Source organism: Pan paniscus, chromosome 14, assembly GCF_029289425.2.
Source record: "Pan paniscus chromosome 14, NHGRI_mPanPan1-v2.0_pri, whole genome shotgun sequence".
Taxonomy (NCBI): Eukaryota; Metazoa; Chordata; class Mammalia; order Primates; family Hominidae; genus Pan; species Pan paniscus.
In genome coordinates, this window is record NC_073263.2 from 105,531,095 (window position 1) to 105,552,795 (window position 21,701).

The window sequence follows — 21,701 nt, forward strand, 5'->3', positions numbered from 1 at the left end:
TTAAAAAAAAAACAACACATGAATTAGGTCATTAAGACTATTTCAGAAGCACCTGGATGAAGATAATGTTTTCATCTCCTCAATTCATCATGAAATACTGTTTTCTATGTATCAACCTGTTTTTTAAAAAACGCCTCTACAAATTATTGTTTCACTAAATCTTTTGCATCATCAATACTGTTGATCAAGGGCAAAGATTTATTAAATAATAAATTAATTTTAAGTAAATATTTTAACATTAATGTGCTTGTTTGTGGTATCAGTGTTTAATTCCAATTTGCTGATATGTCAGGCAGCAGTCAAAATTGTATGTTTTTTTTTTTTTTTTTTTAGTGGCTGCAATTCCTTTTTAGCATTTTGCCTCTTTCTCTAAATATTCTAAGCACAACTTGTATATACTGCTCACAGAGATACCCATAGATCGAACTCGCAAAAGTGCATTTGAACAAAGGGCTTAAACACTCAAATAATTAAATTGCAGGCTTTCCTATTGATGTAAAAGACATATTATTTTTGCTTAAACCTAATAGTCAATGGATTATGAAATTTAATACCATTAAATGTACCACCTGGAAAAAAAAAGTTGATAATCTATGATGCATGCTCAGGAATAATTCTATACAGCATATATATTGGTCACAGTAACTTTTGGAAACTTTGAAATGTATTGAATATATTCCAAGTGAGTTGTCTTGTTCTTTTTTTTTTTTCTTCCCCACATGGTTTTCAGCTGATAGGCAGCCATTTTGTGCCTATCCCAGTTGGCAAATATAACACAATTTGATCTCTTTCCATTCTTAGAAACAATGAAGCCCTTTGTTTTTGCCTTTCAAGATGATAAATGGAATTGCAGTCATTCCTCTAGTGGCTAATACCTGCCAGCAGATCCTGAAAGATGTCATTGATTTCTAGATGTATCCTGATTTCAAGGTTGGTAAGTTCGGAGAAAATGTGTTTCCTAGAATAGATAAAATATAGTATATGGTGGTAGATTCCATTCCTAAAACTGTCTAATTTGTCTACTCAAAAGAATGAACTGCCCAGCACTCCCATCCACGTATGGTTATCAATCCTAAGACTATAACGGCATTTGTGAAACATTCACCAAGAGATGGGGAAGTGGAGGCACGGGTATGATATGGAAGCTATGTCTTTATTACTGATTTTCCTCTATTAAAATTTTCAATAATCAGGCCACATGGGATGGCTCAAGTCTGTAATCCCAATATTTCAGCAGGCCAAAGCAGGAGGATCACATGAGGCCAGGAGTTCAAGACCAGCCTGGGCAACATAATGAGACTCCTTTTCCATAAAAAATACAATAAAAAATTAGCTGGGTGCAGTTGTGTGAGCCTGTAATCCCAGCTACTTGGGAGGCCAAGGCGGGAGGATCACTTGAGCCCAGGAATTTGAGGCTGTAGTGAGATGTGATTGCACCACTTCCCTCTAGCCTGGGCAACAGAGCAAGACCCAGTCTCTAAAAAAAGGAAAAAAAGAAAAAAATCAATAATTAGTTATTAACATATTTCATTTACTTTCATTTTTACTAATAAATTATATATTTGTAAATAAACAAATATTTGTTCTCAGTTCAAACCAGTTGATAAAGAAGAGAAGCATATGTGAAATAAAATCAGAATCATGTAAAACAATACATTAATATTGCTTAATTTCATATATTGTGATATACGAGTATCACAAGATGATGATTATTGCCACTTTATAGGCTTCAGTTTGAAATGCAATTTTTTTAGAACAGTTTGCAGCAGTTTCTCCTTGATCTTTTGCTTCTTTTTTTTTTTTTCCTTTTTGAGACAGAGTTTCACTGTTGTTGCCTAGACTGGAGTGCGATGGTACGATCTGGGCTCACTGAAACCTCAGCCTCCCAGATTCAAGCGATTCTCCTGCCTCAGCCTCCCGAGTAGCTGGGACTACAGTTCTGTGCTACCGTGCCTGGCTAATTTTTGTATTTTTAGTAGAGACAAGGTGTCACCATGTTGGCCCAGCAGGTCTCAAACTTCTGACCTCAGGTGGTCTGCCCACCTTGGCCTCCCAAATTGCTGGGATTACAGGCATGAATCACCATGCCTGGCCTAAAATTTTGAACATGCTCTTAGCAAGAGACAAATGGCCCAATAAATAAACTGAAAAATGGAATGTACAGGCATGGCTATCTAAGGGTAGCTCTTCTTTTTACCTTACATTTCATTCATAACTATTAAAATAAGGACATATTTTATAAATTACTAAACATATGCATTTATGGAAACAGCCATATACACCAAGACACCATATGAACAAATACGTAGCCTTTATACTTTTACTGCTAATATGTAACACCTCTAGATGTTTATACCTACTCACCTAATTTTTTTTTTTAAATAACATTGTTTTTCTCATTATGTTTTTCTGATAAAAATTTTATCTCACATGGTATCCCTAAAATTTCAACTTCTTTGTTTAAAATTCAGTGCAGATTTCTTCAAAAGTGTGGCTACCCGACATAAACATCCTCTACCCAGATTCCATTTGAAGTGCTGAAAGATGAAAAATATATGGGCTTTGGTGCTTGGCAGAACTGAGTCCTCTTTCCAGCAATGACCTTAGCTCACATACGTTTTCTATTCTGTAAAATAAAGGCAATAAAACAGAAATATTGTGCTGTTTCTCTGAGCTGATATGCTACACAGAGATCGCGGTGCATGGCTTTTTTTTTTTGAGACGGAGTCCCGCTCTGTCGCCCAGGCTGGAGTCAAATTGTCATTATAATTGTTTTGGTTATGACCTCTAAAATGATAACTATTATTTATAACTGTTATAATTAGATAACAGTTTGAAAATGTTTATAATAACATTGTTAATTCAAAAAAATGATTGTTATAGAACCATACTCTAGGTTTCCAATTAAAAAAAACTCTGCATAATGAGAAAATAGTAAATAAAATGTTCCATAAGTGGCATATTACTAATGAATATTTTTAAAATAAATAATATTTGTTTAATAAAATATACACAAATACAATGTCTTAAAAGGGATTGTAAAATTATTTGTCACCAATAGTCGATGACTCATGAACAAGGTGTGGAAATTTATCAGAGTATTTATCCAAATAATGCTAAATGACCTGGATCCTGAAAACGCACTCAACATAACATATTTTGAAAAAGAGCCAATATTTAATATGAATCTGCTATGACTTTGGAGGACCACTGCACAGAATTATCTCCTAGGACAGAGTACAAAATTGCTCCCCAAAATGCCAAGATTATTCGACCACTACTCAAAAAGAATGTAAAACTTTATTCTGAGCATTTTGATTGAATAAAATACGAAAATGTGAACACTTTTATGTTTTTTCAGTAAGAGAGATGCAGAAAGAAAAAGGTATTTAGCCTTGTGTCCTATCCTTTCTTTTTAGGATAGTAGATTAAATATTTGAGATGGGTAGAAGGGAGAGTCATTGTTTTAATACATTTGTTTCACCGTGACAAGGTTTGTCTTGAGACTGGAAATTAGTGAGAAAATGTTACTAGTGGATTTTGTAAAAGACTAAGCATCAGCACTAAGGACAAAGGGGAATCAAAAGTAACACAGGTAACTCTAAGTGTGTTTGGTACATTACAAGGATGTTAATACCATGGATATTAATTTAGCAAGATTCTAATTTTAATTTGGGAAGAGTGGATAGTTGTGAAGATTCTACTTTTATTTTGAATATGGGTTTCAACAGATTATTAAAAAGAAGATAGATATTTCTTGGTCAGTCACACATATATTCACTTTTATATTTTTGACACAAAAATACACTGCCGACCCTTCCCATAATATATACCCAAATGTATGCAGTATCTGTGAAAAACACACCATAAATATTTAATTATGTAGGCCCTGATGCAACCCATGTAAGGAGCGAAAATCTAGGAAAGTTGCCTATAACAAATTATAGAATGTTGTATTGATTGCATTATAGCCGTATAAACCTTCTCTTCCTACCAAACATCTAAGATTTAGTTCTTATCCTTATAGATAAAGCCAGTTATTTATGTGTGTGTATATATATTTATATACATATATATGTATATATACACATGTGTATTATACATATCTGTGTGTATATATATGCATATAGAGAGACAACGATACAGATTTTTTGTTTATGTAAAAGTGATTTAAAATTTTCAAACAGCAGCAACTCAAATGGTCATAGGATTTATTCTGTTAGAAATCAAATAAATTCGTAACTTTTCCTTGTGCTACAGAGATGTAATAGACAGCAGATCATATCATGTTAGAATGACCACATCATTCAAGAGGCAAGTAGGCGACTGAGGGTCTAACAACCTTGCCGGAAATTATATAATGAGAGTGCCATGGGGGCCAGACCTAGATCTTCTAGTTTTCAAATTAAATATCTGCTTCATATAGGCAAAAATGTTAATCCATTTGTGTGTTTTTTCCTAAAAATGAAAGTAGTATATCCCTTTGCTTTTTGTGTCGTTAAAACATAAAAATAATTTAAGATAATGCTTTGTCACCTTGGAAATCAAAAGCCTTTTAAAAGTGTTTTGTATTATGCTTACCAAAAAATGTTAAAAATGCATATGATTTCGAGAATAAATTTTAATCTTATGCTGTCTTGAAAACTACCACACCCCACAATGAATTTGAACTTTATTTTAAGGAAAATAATTGTTTTATTGCAGCTTGTCAGGACCTACAAGAACTGACATTTAGCAGCACAAGGTTTAAAGTCCCTTTGTGACTATATTAAGTTCTATGGCTTAGATATTCTAGGGTATTTATGTATATCTCTCTCATTAAAGGCCATTAAATGTGGTACATTTCTTCCGTAAGATTACAATCTACTTGGAGACGAAAAAGTACACATGTAACACAAAATAAGAAGCATTACAGAGTTTTGCACATCAAAAATGGCAAAACTATAAACTTATAGAATGTCTAAATGTTGAAGTTATGGTATTTATTCCCATTTTATTGGTTTGGGATCAGAAAATGTGTTCAATTTCAAATATGTTCAAAATATAAAACCAAGTGATTCTGTTAGCATTTTCATTTGATTCATTTGATTATCAGCTTAAGAAACAACAGTCTAAATGGTGATTCCTCATTTCACTAATCTGAAGGGTTCTGCTTTGGATATTTTGATAAAAATCAACTGTTTTTTATGTTGCTTCCAAAAATTAGATTGGTAAAGATAACAAAAACAAAAATAATAATACCTGAGCATTTCTCCATTTTTTCTCAGCTAGGATGTGGAGCACATGTAACGGCAGCCTCGTCGATATCAGCTTCACGGATGCCATGTTGAGGTGGCTGCAGCTGTCATTCTGTGTCATGTCACTTTGCATGGTGCCTTATAATGGATGCTGACATGAGGTAGCAGGCTGCCCTCACACCTATGAAAGCAAATTTCAAATGAAAGCAGGTGGCTCCTTCTTTGCTGCAGTAACTAGTGTGGCAAATAAAATATTTAATAAATATTTTAATAAATAAATACATACATTTAATTTTTAATATATTTAATAAACAAATTTAATAAATAAAATATTTAATGAATAAATAAAATAAAATCTAATTGTGGAGAAGGATATTATATTGCTAAAATTGAACTGCATCTAGTAATGCCTGATAATAAAAGATAAATGTTATTTGTTCTAACACATGCTTTCTCTTGAATCATGTGACAAAATAGAAATCAGTCTAATTAAATTTGTTTGCTTTTTATATTGCGCTAGGTATCAAAATAGAAAATACACAACAACCAACCTCCATTGCTACCATCATTATTTAAAAATTGTTTTTCACGGGTATTATAACACTGGTGCTTTTATATTTTTGTTCAGTGACACTGAAATGAAAATGATTTAACAGCCAATTCCTGTCACTTTGGTGGAAGTGACAGTAGGTTTTTCTTTTTTGCCACTGATGAATCTGGATTCTTAAATTGTGGCAAGGAGTAGCCAATGCAGATGTTAGCAAAAGTTTTCAGAGAAAATAACTACTTCAACAGAATACAGATTGAAAAATTGCAGATAAATAAGGCCAAATGTAGCTAAACTATTCCTATATTACATTAAATTTCAGGCTAGGTCAGTGAATACCGAAAATAAAACCTAATTATTCCCAGTTGAAAAGTTCAATGTCACCATTATGATCTGACCTACTTTGGAAGCTCTTGAAGTTTCTTTGCTGCAATGATGAGCAGGTCATCTGTTTTTTAAAACATTCAGCTGCTGAGTGATACATCATAGTTATGATTATAAAATTGATATTTTATATGATAAATGAAATTAATTATGAAGAAGAGGATATATAATTTAGTGAATCTCTGTTTAGTGGTAGAAGTAAAGGTATTTTGATGCAATCAAACTAATATTTTAAAAATATAATTAAGTAGGTCAATTAATCTAATAAATTAAATGTAACACTTCACTAGTTTAATAATTAGTTTATACAGCCTTTTAAAATGTAACTATTCGGTATAAAGTTTTATTTTTCTTAGTCCTTATAAGGATATATGTTAGTTTTCATTTTAAGTAAATAAGTTTTATATGAAAAATTAGTCTTACTTCATAGGGACATTTTTAAGTTCAAAATATAGACACAAAAATAAATGTACCAATGTAGTGCTTTGAAATTATTTTCTTGGAGGTTTCACTAAGTTGTCTCAATATGTCTTACTCTTTCTATAGCAAAATAAATTCATATTCAAGTAGTTTTTATATGTTCTATGTGAAACTATGATGTGGACTTTGGAAAGGATATATTACTATTTTTCATGAATGAAGTAATCAAATTGGGTATATATATATATTTATACCTATATTTCTATACTTTAAAATGTTTTGAACTAGTCTGTCTAGTATGATGTCACAGAAGTTGGGGTTGGATAATGTTAGCTTAGGATTCCTTGTTTGAAACTCAATTGTGAAAGACCCGTTCATTTGCTGTTTATAGTTGGGGTTATATAATTGGCTCTGGCCAATTAAATATTCTATAATTACCTCATAAAAAGATCAGTGAGCATAAACTAACCAAGATAAATAGATGATAAGTAGCTAGATAGATAGATAGACAGAGTCCTAGTCCATTTGCGTTGCTATAAAGAATACCTGAGTCTGGGTTATTTATAAAGAACAGAGGTTTATTTGGCTCACAGTTTGCAGGTGGTATAATAAAAACAGTGCCAGTGTCTGCTTTTGGTGAGAACCTCAGGAAGCTTTCAATCATGGTGAAGGCAAAGAGGGAGAAGACATCACATGGTGAAAGAGGGAGGAAGAGACAAGAGAAGGAGGTGCCAGAGTCTTTTTAACCTTCAGATTTCATGGGAACCAACAGAATGAGAATTCACTCATTACTGTGAGGATAGTAACAAGCTATTCATGAGGGATCCGCCCTCATGACCCAAACACCTCCCTCCAGGCCCCACCTCCAATTTTGGGGATCAAATTTCAACACGAGATTTAGAGGGGACAAATATCCAAGCCATATCATATAGATACACAACTTCATATACTTCCTACAGAACTACCCAGTGCTATGGTCATGCTAGTCACCATCTCCCAACAATGATTTCTGTCCTTACTTGATTCCTTAAGTACAAACTTAGTAGCCTCTTTTCATTCTTCACCTCAATAACTCTCTTCAACCCTTGAATACCTTAACCACCCCCTCTCCAATGAAATGATCATCTGTCTATTTGGTATCATCCAAATATCTCCCTTACCGTGAAATCTACGTTTGGGATGCCTGATTCACACTTAATAGACATACAGACACTTAACTTACAGACTTACAGATGCTTAACTGCCTAACAGACAGTGTCAGCTCAATCAGTCACAAGTTCATTCATTTGGTCATAAGTTCATCCAACAAACATCACTCTCCCTTAGTTACATTGGCCATTTGCCTAGAAAAACAAATACAAGACAATATCTGTCCTGTACTGAGGGAAACAAGTATGTAAACATTGAATCTAATGAATTTGAAGAATACAATCAGGGAATGTAAAAGTCACTTGTAAATTTGACCTTGAGGGTGGAGGCTCAGGAAAAAGACAAAAATAACTTCAAAGAGAGGATGATTGTGTTGGGCTGAGTCTTAATAAATAAATGCTCACCCTCCCTGAGGTGAGTACTTTTCTTGCTGAAGAAGTGAGTGTGCTCAAGGAGGTGTGAAGTAAGCAAGATGTTGTTTTGAGAGAAGTAGGCATTTCATTTAGGCATACCTAAAGGAAAGTCAGAATGGAGCCAGCCAATGCCCAGAGAAATCTGGGAACGAAGAGGAAGAAGAGTCATATTTTAGAGGCTCTGTTGAGAAATATTAAACAGCTCAATCTTACTCAGAGAAGAATGGAAAGATTACCGATGCTTTTTTCTGGGAAGCATGATGTCCACGTGTTCATTTTATAAAGGCAATTCTTCAGAATATTCCTGTATATTCTACAGGAACTGTATCTGTCCAAAATATATTTCCTTTCCAACTTTGTTTTTCCTAATTTCTTTCAGCATGTTTTTCTGTCTGGGCAGCCTCAGTGGAAACCCAGTTGTCTTTGAGACTAGCCTAGATTTCTCCTCCAACTATCTACGTTAGTTGTCATAGAAAGTCAACTCTACCCTCAAATTTCTCTTTAATCCACTCCTTCCTCTCTATCCCCAGTGAAAATTTCCTATCTTAGCTTGTAAGAATCCCTTACTTAAAAGATTGCACGATTTTTTTTTTCTAACTTTACTCATGTCTTAATCCCTTCTAGTTTATCACCTTTCCTGTCACCAAGGTTGCTGTTTTAAATTAATTTTATCACAACACTCTCCTGTTGGCTTATTACTGGACAAAATCCAAACTCATCAGCATGAGTTTGTCAAGATTTGTTTCTCTCTCGGATCTCAACATTCTGGTTCTTAAACCACAGTTCTGGCCTTGCTAAAAAATGTTCTGGAGTACTATCAGGTGAAAATAAAATTCAACACTTACATGTGCCTGTTTACTCTATGCAAGCATTTGGTATTTGCTATTATGATTACCAAAAGCTATAGATGTTGATGAAACCAAGAGAAGAAATTAAGTAGATCAAACATAAAGCTGTAATTAATGAACTGGAAAATAGGTTAAAGACACATCTACAGAACTGAGCTTTCTGAAACATGTATGAAAATACAGGGTGCACATACAAAAATTACAAGCCCCAGAATATAACATATAGAGTGATCGATAGTGATATGGTTTGGCTCTGTGTCCCCACCCAAATCTCATCTGGTAGTTCCCATAATTTCCACCTGTTGCAGGAAGGACCCAGTGGGAGATGATTGAATCATTGGGGCAGATCTTTCCCATGCTGTTCTTGTGATAGTAAATGGGTCTCAGGAGATCTGATGGTTTGAGAAAGGGGAGTTTCTCTGCAGAAGCTCTCTTTTTGCCTGCCACCATCCACGTAAGATGTGACTTGCCCCGCGTTGTCTTCTGCCATGATTGTGAGGCCTCCCCAGCCATGTGGAACTGTAAGTCCAAACCTCTTTTATTTATTTATTTATTTGTTTTGTAAATTGCCCAGTCTCCGGTGTTTCTTTATACGCAGCGTGAAAATGGAGTAATACAGATAACACAAGAATTCTTTAAAATTTCTTGACCACAGGCAGTTTTGACAGGAAATGAGTCTTGCAGTATGGTAAGTCACATCTAAATTTCACCTATATTACCTTATCATCAGTTCATCTTCTCCTTTTTCATGGATAAGCAATACTTAAGGCTGAGTTTCTTCAACTGATGTCAATGAAAAATAATCCATTATCTGTAAATAGTACAGTACTTCTATTTCAGCATATTAGTTTAACTAGCAATGAAAAGAGTAGCTCTTGATTTCTGCACAAGGAAAAGTCAAACAGATTATATGCTGAAGATCTAATGACAATTTCATTTGTCTTGATTTTGAGCCTTTGCCTGCTAATTCCATTTGAATTTCCACTCACCTGTATCTACTGAAGTTTTGCTTTGCCAGCTGAAGTGAGAACTGAGAAGCAGCTTTTCCTTAGCACACGTAAGACCTTTAATAGGGAGCAAATACGTTATTATCATGTCTCAGTCATTCCAATTTGATTTTCTCAACCACATCTAAGCACTTGGCACTGGACTGCTCTCTGTCCTTGGTACATACGGTCTATTTTTGGAACCAAATAGAATTTAGCTATTTCTAAGTGCTGATCAACAAACCAGTGTCTTTGCATAATGAGATTGTATTTGTCCATGTCAAATGAAAAGAAAGAAAAGTTGTCTTAGTACAATTTTTCCTAAAGCTAAATGTATTTATTGTTAAGGACTTTAAACGCTGAGATTATTTCCTTTCTAATTTTTTGTACTGAAATGCCTTTCCTTCCATAAAAAAGGAATAATGAAAAATTTTACTTTGGGTTGGTAGAATCTAGGTTTTTTGGTTGTTTGTTTGTTTGTTTTTGTCTTTTTTAGAATCTTGTTTGAAAAAAGTAAATGTTGCCAACCCAGCTACTCCTTTCCCATTGATTTTGAGTTGTACCCTTCTGTGAAATATTTAAGAATTATTTTAGTATCCATTAAAAATGATCCTGATCCTATCATTTAAAATAAGCATTTGAGGGCCTTTGCCAAGTTTCTTTTCTTCAGAACAAATAGGACACCATTCCTTACCTTTAACTTACAGCCCTTTTAAGTGACTTTCCTTGGGCTTGGCATTCACAGGTGCTCTTTCTTTCTCTTACTCAAGGTATCAGAAGCTTTGATTCTAGTTCCACTAACTCATTTTTAATAGGTTGTGCTACAGTAAATACATCAAGAAAATATTTATACGTTATTGTACATACATAAAAATGTGCATTATATGGGTGATCAAATCATGTGTTAATTATTGTCTATTAGTAAGTTTAAATTCCTGTGCTATGGCTCATTGTCATCAAGACTATATTCTTGATGTTAATCATCCCTAAAAGGAGTGGATGGTGATTGGCTAAAGCAATCAGTTCCTTTCACTTGAGGGATTTGAATATAATATTTGCTTAATTAAATATATCTGTGCTTAGAGTGCTCCAAAAATGTCACAATCTGATGGGTAAGACAAATAAGTAGCATAATAAATATGGAAAATGTCATAATGGGCCATATATACACATGGAAGGACAGAGCAGAGAGAGTCAGATATGGCCCATCATCAGTACTGGGAAATCTATGAGCATGTATTTATTACTAATGAGGGACAAGTTTCCATCTTGGTTAAAATCAAACTGCTTAAATTTGATCAAATTAAGTACATGTTTTTGTACAATAAATTCTGAATTTAAGATGAGGACTAGGTAAACTTAATTGAGGTGAGTCTTTTTTTTTTTTTTTTTTTTTTTTTTGAGTTGGAGTCTTGCTGTTGTCTTCCAGGCTGGAGTGCAATGGTGTGATTTCAGCTCACTGCAACCCCTGCCTCCCAGGTTCCAGCAATTCTCCTGCCTCAGCTTCCTGAGTAGCTGAGATTACAGTTGCGCGCCACCACGCCCGACTAATTTTTATAATTTGAGTGGAGATGGGGTTTCACCATGTTGGCCGGGCTGGTCTCAAACTCCTGACCTCAGGTGATCCACCCGCCTTGGCCTCCGAAAGTGCTGGGATAATAGGAGTGAGCCACTCCACCTGCCTATTCTTAATATACAATAGAATTAAGAAAGATGGAAAAAGATCAAGTAACTGAGACTAGTCTTTCATTCATCTGTTGGGAGTCGAGGATTGTGGAGTTCAGTTATCTTGTTGCACCCTCAGCCTCAGGCACGTATCATTCCTTTCTACTTGTTCATAATCATGGCACCTCAACCACTCTCTATCTTTGACTCTACTGCCACTCGATATTATTTCTTAGCTGACTCTTCTTATGTCTTGAGTTAAAACTTCCCAAGAGAAATCTAGTTGGCACATTCATTAACCAGGTAAAATAGACAGCTACCTGTAGTCAGATGTCCAACACTGATCCAATCTGTTGTGGCAAGAATGATGAATCATTGTTATAGAAATGGGCAGGGAACTCTTCAGAGTCAACTCTATCAGTCTGGCAGGCACCCTAAGGGGGATAGTATAACTGAAGGGGAAGAAATGAAGTTTAAGTATGTCCCAGAACTGTATGTGCTCGACAGAATCTGCTTGCTTTTCCTGCTGAGCACACAGCCAGACTACACTTCTCACACATACTTAACACTAGATGTGGCCATGTTGCTTAAGATCTGGCCAATATAACATGCCAGAGCTTTTTGTATTCTATGTGAATGCTCACAAAACCTGACCTGCAAACATCATAGTCTTTTTTCTCATCTTCTGACTGAATGAACAGGACTTGAAAAACCTAGAGATGAAAGAAATTACAAAACTCAAAGTGCATGATTCTCTAAGTTATCAGGTGGAAGTTTGTGTGCTTGGATTCTGTCATTAATAAGTAACAAAGTTCTTATCATGTTAAAAGAAAGTTGACATTAAGGCATTATTTATTATAGTGATTAGCTTATGTTTATTAATACTTAAATAATTTAGCTTACCTAGGACAGAGTCATCACACCTTATAATAAAGTAATTATTTAGATCAAAATGTTAATCTTTAAGAAATTATACTTATTTGGTCTTACACATTCTTCCAACAAAGATCTCATTCCAAATGTGTGTCGTGTGATATCATGCATATCATAAATACTATTTTTCCTCTAAAAACAAGCTACAGTGACCTTTAGCAAACTGAGAGACAAATCAGGTCTGCGACCTGCTTTTGTGCATCTGGTGAGCTAATTTTTTTAAGTCATTTTTAAAGATTGTGAGAAAAAATAAAAATATAAGACCATATATGTCCTGAAAAACCTAAAATTTGTACAAAATATGTACTATCCTGGTCTTTCATGCACAAAATATTTACCAACTCCAAAACTAGAGCAATAATTTTGTTACCAAATCTGGTGAAATCAATAGCTAGCTTCATTTAATTAAGAGATCCATTTTGATAAACATAATGGTAGCTTTAAAGATGTCTGAGAGACCCCAGTAGTGTATTTAACAGTTATGCAAGAAATAATATCCCGGTTATTTCAGGAAAAATCATTTTTACAAAATTCTAATTTCACAAGAGTTAATATTGTTATCAAGAAAAGTCTTGAGTATCTTTTCAGCCATTCTATTAATGAATATGATGTGAATAAACTGATATTTCCATGATGTATATTTCAAAATATCAATGATGTTAGCATCATATTCGCACAATTTGGGAAAAAAACACACTACATAAAAGATACACTTTTACATTTGTTCATGGGAAGAAATCCATTTGTGCCATCAGAAACAGAAACTAAATAATTATACATTTTCCAACCCTAATGGCAACGTAATTGATGATGACAGACACACAGAACTAAGATACATTAGAATAGATATACATATATGCACATATACATATATATATAATTAGATGGTTAATGTTTAATCAGTAGAAGTATCTTCAAAATTCAAGTATCAGACATGCATGGAGTTCCTTGTAACACAAAGATTCCAATTCAGAGTTCAAAAATACTGAAATGAGGAACAGGATGGAGAGTTTGTTGTTTTTGTTTAGGGTTTCCCCCCATTCTCTGTGGATTAGCTAAATATTGGTATTATTATTTGACATGAATGAGGGCTTTGGAGGAAGGATAAGCAGATAAGAAAGGTGGGGTGTTATCCACATCCTAAATGTCTAACTGAGTAGCAGATTTTACAAAGTCTGTGATCATTTGGACAGATTGAAGACATCTCATAGAATAAACTTATGACACCGCATTAAGCAGTCACCAGATAGTATTAGCTCCAGGTAGTCTAATAAATTTTCCCCTTTTAAAAGGCATATTTTAAAATTTATTTTCTATTTTATTAACTTTTATTTGGAATCCAGAGTGTGCATGTGCACGTTTGTTACATGGCAGTATTGAGTGATGCTGTAGTTTGGGGTACGGATGATCCCGTTCCCCAGGTCATGAGCATAACACTCATTAGGTAGTTTTTCAGCCCAGGCCTCCTCCTTCTCTCCCCTCTCTAACAGTTCCCAGTGTCTATGGATGCCATTTTTATGTCCATGTGTACTCACAGTTTAGCTCCCACTTATAAGTGGGAACATACAGTATTCAGTTTTCTGTTCTTGTGTCAATTTGCTTAGGATAATGGTCTCCAGCTCCATCCATGTTACTGCATAGGACATGATTTCATTCTTTTTTGGCCACATGGTATTCCATGGTGTCAGTATATCATGTTCTCTTTATCTAATTCGCGATGGATACACACCTAGGTAGATTCCATGTCTTTGCTATAAATAATAATTTTTTAAAAGCTTAAAATTTATTTAGAAGGAATTTGAAGGAAATAATTTCATGCCGATACATATTGCTTTTAATTTTAAATATCATTTACTATTCTCTATCACTATATATGTATGTGTGTGTACATATATATATATGATACATTTTAGTTCCAAATCAGAACACATTCCTTTACTAATTTATTTACACTAATAAAAATAGGCGATGATTAAAATAATGGCAAGCTTTTCTATAATTTTACTTCTTAGTTGTTATTTTCTTGTCAGTTTTCACGGCTGATTTTTTCCCCTGAAATAGACAATTTGTTATGAGACACAAAGCACTTAAAATTTCTATTTAAATACAATTTATTCTGAGTAAATAGCATTAGACTCTGTATTATTCTGAAACAGAATGTTAGCCCGTCGAGACCATATTATGCATATAACAAAAGATTACATTGATATAAATATGTACACATGAGAACATGTATTTCAGAGAGATTTATATTTTATCAATGTATTGGTGTGATGTTTCAGGACTCCTTAAGTATTGGCAGGCTGCTTTCATACCTCTTGTAATGCTCTATGACCCTGGTTTTGCAGACAGAAGGAGAAGTTTTCATTGAAAATAGGAATGGGTATTGTAAAATGCTACAAATTGATAGGATTTTTGTTTCTTCTATTTCTTATAAAAAGCATTATATGCAAAGCCACTTTTTTGAAGCTAGAATAAGAAAACAACTCCATGGCCTAGTTCCCATGATTTCACAGACAGAGTGGGATTAGTAAAATATTTTAAGATTCTGTAAACCAGCCACAGAACAGTGAAGGACAGCATTATTAAAAATAAGTCTCTGGAAAAGGCCTCAAGAGAATTGATATGCCAGAAGTTTACAAATAGAAAATTAGCTTGTCAAGTTTTCAAATGGCCAAGTAGATGTTCACAGTTAAGCTTAATTGACTAAGGATGTTCAAGGGGAGGACTTTTTAGATTATACTTAAATGGACATTTTACAGTGGTCTCAGGGTATAGGAAAGAAGAACCACAAGATAGAATTTTCTGTTAAATATAATTAGATATTAATTACATGGAACCCAATGAGTAACACATTTCAGATGATGCTTATTAATTCTTTTAGATCCTTTAGGTTTGTTCACCTAGTTAGCTACAATTTTAGTCTTACACTTCTCTTCACAACCCAGATTTAACCCTGTTATGCTCATATTTATAAGAGTTCTTTGCCACCTACATGACCAAAACAATAGATATTTTCAAGTATAATGTTTCCCAACGTCCTATAGTTCCAAAACGTCCCATGATCCTTGTTTATCTTTTTCTACTTCCTCTTGGTCTCAGAGTAAGAGATGCTCCTCTTTCTGTCTATAAAATGCCCTAATATCTGCTTTTGATCTAATGTTTTCCCAACTTTTCTTATGAAGGAAGGAATAATGAAGGAAGCAAAGATGGAAGGAGGAGAGAGGGATAGAAGAGGGTGGGAATGGGGGTATGGAGAAGGGAGAGAGAGGGAGGGATAAAGACACCACTCTCTTTTGGATATTTTTTTCTGGAGATTTACTTCTCATCTTATTCTCAGTTTATCATCTAATAGATGATGTCTCTATATTCTCATAACTTATTCTATCCACAGTCAACTAAAATATTGCTAACACCAAAGGATACCATTAATGCTTGCCCATAAAATATTTTCAAGTCTTCTGTATCCATATTCTATGAAACATTTAATAAAGTTGGTTGTGCATTAGCACATAAGATTTTTGTGTCAAATCATGGCCAATGGAATCAGCGATTTTACTGATTGTTAAGTTTTATTAATAATGCCAATGCTCATCTGAAGAAGAGAGATCTGGGATACCAAGGGTACCTCCTCAGGTCCTGTCTTCTGTACTAGATATGCACCTCTGGTTCAGGATAATAGATGAGGTTGCTGATGAGATCTATGATTACCTAACACAGCAGGATTATTTAAATTATGAACATCTCTATTTTATACCCAGTTAAGAGTTGTATAGTTTGTGTAACATTCTCGGGGAAGCTGTTTCATATAAATTTTGAATTCCAATTCTTGTAGGTATTTCTTAGCCAGGAACACCTTGCTTAGAATATTTCAGAGATAAGTCCTTTTCCTGGTGAAGAGATTATACCAGGACACCTGCCAATCTGCCCTTTTCTTCCTTGGAAATTGAGTTCCTGATGAAAGGAATGAAAGGGTCATAGGCCAACTGCTTTACTCGTTCTTCTAATCTGTTTTCCTTTGTCTCTTTATTTGTTTCTACAGCATGTCTTTTCTATTTTTTCTTCTATCATTTGGCTATATCTCCAATATCTTTTGTCAGAATTTTTCCTTACCATTTCTTTGTTTCTCATTTCTTTCTTTCTTCTTTCTTTCTTTCTTTTTTTTTTTTTTTTTTGAGACAGAGTCTTGCTCTGTCCCCCAGGCTGGAGTGTAGTGGCGCGATCCCGGCTCACTGCAAGCTCTGCTTCCCGGGTTCACGCCATTCTCCTGCCTCAGCCTCACCAGTAGCTGGGACTACAGGCACCCGCCACTGTGCCCGGCTAATTTTTTGTATTTTTAGTAGAAACGGGGTCTCACCGTGTTAGCCAGGATAGGCTCGATCTCCTGACCTCATGATCTGCCCGCCTAGGCCTCCCAAAGTGCTGGGATTACAGGCAAGAGTCACCTCACCTGGCCTTCTTTACCATTTCTTAAATGTTATTCCATAGGATTCTGTTTTCAAGGTCCCTTCTGTTATTTTCTCTCCTTACACTACATTTTTATAGGTGATATTTACTTTTTTTAAAGCTGTTAACTATTACCCTGTACTGTGAGTCAAAATGTATTTTTCTAAACTGTATAGAGAGTTCCTGATCCGCATATAAAAGTAAGAGCTAAACAACTCTATTTAGATATATTAACAGCATCACGAGAGCAACACATTCTAGATGAAAAAGATGGTCTTCCTTCCATTCCCTGATCTGAGCTTTATCAATTTACCATCATTATCAATAACAATGAGAAGATAATAGGCTGTTTTCTAATATGATTATCAATGTCAACTAGTATTCAATGATAAACATTGTTAAGCATAACTTATCTATTGCTTTCTTTGTGCCATTTATAATTATCTCTTTTACTATCTCCATAGAATTTAAAGATAGTTATTATTACTTCAATTTTATATAATTTAATATCTCCATGGAATTTAAAGATAGTCATTATTTCAACTTTGTAGAAATAATGTAGAAATTGAGACTCAGACAGTTTAAATGATTTATGCAAAGCCTGTCAAAAAATGGCAGAACAAGAACTTGAACAGAACTAACTCCAAAGATACATACATTCATGTCTTGCCAACAGAACTACCTACTGATCTGCTCTATATACAACGCAGAGATATTGAGCAGGAAATTGCTAAGGTATCAACAGCCTGGGTCCCTGAGCTTCATACAAGTTGGTGTGTTTTTGAAAGATTTGGGTGAGCTTCAAGGAAGTATAGGGTATAAATGCTAACAACGTGTCTTATGGCCTGGGGAGAGGAATAAGCAGGATTAGTGACCACCCTCAACTGAATATGTTAGGTCGAGTCCAAGCTAAGAATTTTTTAGCTTCTGAAACAAAGCAACCTGAAATTCCAATGAGTTAAATAAAATTGAAGTTTATTACTCTCCTAGGTCCATCTCTGAGTGTTCAGGATGCTGGAATTTCTCTGCCATTTCTCAACATAATGATTTCAATCTTTGTGTTCATATTAGTAACCCCAGTTTTTGCTGTGTCCCAGCTAACAGGGATGGGGGAAAGTGAAGTGCTGGAAACTTCCTTTTTAAGAATACAAACAAGTGCCCATATTACTTCTACTCACATCTCATCTCTGCAAACTTAATCACTGTTGTTCACTGAAAGGAAAAGGGAGATAATGTATGCTGGGGACAATTATTGTCTCTGCCACACTTTGAATGTATCCCGGAGAGGACATTCAAGAGACATTAAACAACCTAGAAACACAAACTGACTTGTTCAGACACAGTGACAGGTCCAGACATATGAGCCATTCAAACAACATGTATCTCTCGGGCAAACTTACATTTCAGACCTTATGCTGAAGAAAGTTACCCAGTGAGCACAGCCTGGAAACACTCTCTCTCCCACTCTGCAACCCACAAGCAGTTGTGATTCCATACTTACTCTTTATTGCGCACGAATGGTCTGGTCATCCTTACTCACTAATTAAGTGATCACATAATACACGATATTATATACAATGTATATAAAAGAAATACTAATAATGCCGAATGAATTGATCATTCTAGGTGCAATTTATTTTCTGTATCTGGGCATGATCCAAATATTTTATATATATATATATATATATATATATATATATATATATATATATATATACATCTAGACATGTTGTACAAACCATGATTGTTATTTGAAAGATGTTGAAAATCACAGCTAATCAGGTATTTTGAGGCTACTTACAAGAATTTTATGTTTTTCTGACCACTTGTTTATTTAACAAATTTCCATCAATCTTGTATTCATGTTCTATTGCTGCATAAGAAGTTGCTGCAAACCTACCTTAAACTTAGCTTTAAACATCACACATTTAGTGTCTTACAGATTTCAAGGTTCATGTGTCAGTCTTGGCTTAATTGGGTCATATGCTCAGTGCTTCACAAGGCTGTAATCAAGGTGAAGGTCAGAGTGAATTTGCTTTTGGAAGACTGACTGGTAAAGAATCAGCTTCCAAGCTTATTTGGGATGTTGGCAGAATTTATTTCATGAAGTTGTGTGACTGAGATCCTTTTCCTTGCTGGCTATTGGCTGATGCTCTCAGCTCTTAGAAGCTGCCCCCAGGCTTTGGCCAGTGACTTACTTCACATGCCCCTTCAGCGTGAGGTGGCTTACTTATTCAAGGCCAGCAGGAAAATCTCTCCTTCTCAAGTAGGCTCATATGGAATCTCTTACAATATAATGAAATCTGTGGGTAACTATCCCATTACCTTGGCCATATAAAATAATCAAAAGAATACCCCATTACCTGTGTTACACTCTGTTAAATAGGAATGAATCATAGGTGCTACCCTGCTACCAACTCTTAAAAAGAGAGGCTTACACCAGAGTGTGGATTATTTTGGGTATCTCAAAATTCTACCTTCCCCACATATTAACAAGTTATTTTATATATATATATAATATATATATACACATACATATATATACATACACACACACACACACATATGCGTGTGTGTGTGCATATCTCCAACATAATACAGTGCATGAAATTGATTATAATAATTTTGTAAACGTGGGACTGTTACAAAATTGACTTTGTAAGGGAATCTGATTATATACACTTACACCTATATTGAATTATATGTATATGTTCATGTATATATGTGTATTAGGGTTCTCTAGAAGGACGGAATGAATGGAATACCTATATATATATATAATGTTAACTCACATGATTACAAGCACCCACGATAGGTCTTCTGGAGGCTGAGGAGCAAATAGAGCCGGTCCGAGTTCCAAAACTGAAGAAATTGGAGTCCAGTGTTCCAGGCCAGGAAGCATCCAGCATGGGAGAAAGATGTAGGCTGGGAGGCTAGGCCAGTCTCTCTTTCCATATTTTTCTGCTGCTTAGATTCTAGCCTCAGTGGCAGCTGATTAGATGGTGCCCTCCCAGATTAAGGGTGGGTCTGCCTTTCCCAGCCCACTGACTCAAAGGTTAATCTCCTTTGGCAACACCCTCACAGACGCACTCAAGATTAATACTTTGTATCCTTCAATCCAATCAAATTGACACTTAGTATTAACCATCAGAAGTCCACCCCTTGTCAACTTGAATCCATACACATCTCCTAAGATCATATAGAATCTTCAAATGAAGACAATAATAAGGTCATAATTACACCTAACATAATACAGCTATCCTTCCAACAACCAGAAACGCACCAATCCCCAACCCAAATATTATTACATATAGTTAACAATACTTACGTGTTGATGTGAAGTCAATAAATCTTATATCACATGATAAAGGAGAAAGGAAATAAAATGAAGATATTTTTTAGTACAATTATATACATGCACAAACATTTTTTTTTTTTTACAAAAGAAGGTGGAAATACTAATGAGAATTAGAATCCTCCTTTCTGCAGCTGGTCACGTGGTTATAGCTGGTATTGATGACCACCTTGATGATAGCCATTCCGTATTCTCTTTGCCTTCAGAAAGCACTTCAGCAGGTCATGGTTTTATTTCCTGGTGGAGTGACCCACACCTTCATTCCTGAAGGGTCTGGGCCATTTGTAGTCCTGACTGAATTGGGCTGTTGTAATTTCCCATTGCCTTATCACAGGTCATGGTAACTCTAAGTGATGTCCTAAGGGATCTCCTGTATTCCATGCATACTCTTCCTTACCTCCATTGTGGAGTAGTAGACTGATTTCATCGTGATAGTCCGGGTCACTCATCCCAGCCAACACCGTAACTCCCTTCTTAGCCTGTTGACTTAAAGATAAGAGGAGCCCAAAGTGTCCAGGTAGCAATCTTAACTTCCAGTTTAATGGAATTGTCGTTGTGTCTCCTGGTGGCAGCGTTCTTCCCGCTGTAACTAAGACCTCTAGGCCAGCAGAATGTAATGTTGTGGGAACAGGAAGCAAAAATTTGGCTAGTGGATCACTGGGGGTGATGGTGAGTGGTGCCACCTCCACTGTATGGATGTGCATGTACATGCATAAATAGATTTATTAACATGAATATATATATATATAGATCTCATGAGAAAGATTATTGAACTAATTTATTTTCTAACTTGAAAGAGTGAAATTATTTATTGTGATTATAGTGAAATACATAAATGTATTCATATTGTAATAGTAACTCAATACATTAGAACAATATTTATTCCTCTGTGAAAGCTGATAAATTAGAAAATATGATGAATGTTGTTAGAAGTCTAATTCTTAATGACATAACCTATGAATAAAAAATACCCAAATAAATATAAAATGCAAACAGAAATTGTATGAGGGAGTTTGGAGGAAAAACAATGAAATAATTTTTAAGTTCACATGACATTTTTTCATGAAGTAGGTTCTACGAATGACCCTCCTGTTATAATGTTGCACATGTAATTTAATCATGGATAAGCTAAAACACAAACTTGTTTCAAAAATAAAAGAAAAATATGAACATAGTACAATATCTTATTAAATAAGTTAAATTTGTAGTTAAAAAAATAAAAACTTCCCACAAATAAATTTTATTCCCATACGGTTTCACTAGTGAAATCTACCAAACATTTAATGGAAAACAACCAATTCTATAAAAAATCTCAGAA